This window comes from Anopheles merus, chromosome 3R, assembly GCF_017562075.2.
Source record: "Anopheles merus strain MAF chromosome 3R, AmerM5.1, whole genome shotgun sequence".
Lineage (NCBI taxonomy): Eukaryota > Metazoa > Arthropoda > Insecta > Diptera > Culicidae > Anopheles > Anopheles merus.
The window spans coordinates 27,457,973-27,460,449 of record NC_054084.1 but is presented as its reverse complement, the minus strand read 5'-3'; the positions used below and the strand labels follow the sequence as shown (position 1 = coordinate 27,460,449).

At 42.8% G+C, this 2,477-nt stretch overlaps 1 non-coding gene across 1 annotated transcript; it reads left to right on the top strand.

Annotated features, from left to right (window-relative positions):
* Positions 1-934: 934 nt before the first annotated feature.
* Trnaa-agc lies at positions 935-1,007 on the top strand. The gene has a single exon. It is a non-coding gene; the product is annotated as a tRNA-Ala (tRNA).
* The last annotated feature ends 1,470 nt before the right edge of the window (positions 1,008-2,477 follow it).

Genomic DNA, 2,477 nt, shown 5'->3' with positions numbered 1-2,477 from the left:
CGGGGTAACAGCATGTCCGTATGATGTCTCATGACAATGTTATTAATTTGTGATGTTCAGTTAGCAACGAAACAAACTGCTTCAGGATTGGAAGTCCCTCCCGACAGCTACAGACTAGAGAACAGTTATCACGTCCTTGTTGACATTGGCGTAAGGCCATTCCGGGACGGTTGTTAGAATAATAAATAGAAAGTTTGATACAAAGTAGCTGATTACGGGGCGAGTTTTTCCCTTCCCGCTCGCACGGTAACGTTTGCTTTCGGGATGTTGAATTGTTACGTTAAATTTATGGTGACGAAATGGAGGGTTGCAACGGATTTGGTAGCCGAGTGGACAAAAACAAACACAATTGGACCGGGTATCGGATTTCAATCAGGAGGGGCCAGTTTATCTTGGCCGATAATCCAAGGGCAATGGTTAGGATAATAATGGCGACCATGAAACAAATCGTACATGAATGTTTGATGTTTGCTAGAGCCAAACGGGGCAGGATTGGTTGCGTATGTAGATGGTTGGCTGAAGATATAGGGCAAGCGAGGTAGCAGATTGTTGGGTCACAACGGTAAATTGTACTGTTGTGAAATATGTTTATTGAAGCTATAGTTTTGGCTGGATCTAGTTTGTAATTGTAAATATATGAAATTTGGGGTTGGTAGCATCGATATATTTCATGCACTATATAAAAATAACTTTCAAAACAAGTTGTACGTGTGTTTTAAAAGCACAAATGCTGACGAATATAGGCAAAGAAAGCACGACAAAGTAACTGAAATTGAATGAAATCTTGAAATTACTCTTTCTTTTGCACATTGCTTTCAAATATTATGCAAATGATGTCCTATTTTTATGTTTTATTGGAAAACATGAACATATTATTGATTCTGAGCGGTGTACACGTGCATGTATTTGCTTTCTATCGCCTTCCCTTCACCAAGGGGGTGTAGCTCAGATGGTAGAGCGCTCGCTTAGCATGTGAGAGGTACTGGGATCGATACCCAGCATCTCCAGCGACACTTTTTTCTACCACCACACGCAAGGTTTTTTAAATATGCACTTTTTCATTTTCTGAACCTCAAACTTTATTTCTCTTTTTTTATATAACTTCTTTGATCCTTGTTCGCTTCGATTGAAACATATGGATGTAGTCGCTTTTACGATTGAAAGTATTCCCCAGGAGGGTTATGTTTTAAAAGAACAGTGCTACAATGATCTCTACAATTGATAAAATCGTGTAAAAAGCTTAATGGATTGTACGGATTTGCTGAACGTATCGATTTTTCGACCAGTAAGCACTCACCTAGAAATGTCAAGCTGGCCTGTTTCGCTCTCACCACTCGGTTTGCTGCTACATTCCATCCGAACAGATCAAATTACATCAGTTTGATCGTAAATAAAAATTGCAACAGTGTATTTGCACTGTACGTGATATCCATCCGTTTTTAAAGAGGGGCTTTAGTTTTGGTTTTGCCCCTCTGCCGTGGTGTCCTGGCGAGGTTGTGTGCTGTGTAATTGTTTCTGATTTATGTGAGCCATTGTTTATTGCTCTCGTTCTGGATTGCTGATGCAAATCTTATCTAAGATAACAAGCCGATTTTGAAACAAAAATGGATTCAAATTTCGTTAACGTATGCTTATTGTTCCGGTGGGAAATGTAACATTCAAGCATATCGATGCTTTTGCATGCTTTTTTTAATGGTTCGTTCCCTGCAAGTTCTCGAGTTACACACTAAAGCGTTCGTTTCGTCAATAAAATGTACACACAACGTTGTTTAGCAAACTGTGGTCGGACGGGTATAAACTTTCTCTGTGCAAGGTTTTACAACTATACTTGGAAGTGTTTTGTGTGCTGCTCGGTGCTCGGTGTTGGCCACACGCCTTCACAGTTGGAGCTGCAGTTCTCGCACCACGTGAGCAGAAAACAATCCTGTGAAATTCCTCTGAAATACAACCGACCACCCGTTTTGGTGCCCAGTTTTGGTGTAGCACCAATTTGCATTTGCACCTTCGCAATTCCGTTCCAAAGAAGTCAACCGTTCTTATCACCGGACAGATACTCTGCACGATCAGGCGCGTAATGTGTGACGTGTCAACGGATCCGTTGACGATGCTTCCCTGTGTAGGTCCCTGTGGATAGCCCATCCTAGCAGTCACGGGGGAAGAAAAGAGAGCCAGTGACAGTGAAGCAGTGACGAGCAGCGGGCGGTCGGGTAAACAAAACCCGTGGGTCATCCTCGGGAGCTACTGCTGACGAGCTACACTCACTGGCTTAGCCAATTTCATGTTTATTTAGGTGAAAGTAGGCAAGCGTGGTTTGCAAAAGCTGACGAACCCCCGCCGAACAGGGAAACACAGGTCCGTACTGGGACCGCCCGATGCGTGGTGACATCCGTTCGGTAGAAAAGAGCAACGCGTCTGCCTACTTGTCTCGCACCAAACGCTGTATTGCTCTTTGCGAGAAGATAAACATGTCAAGAGAA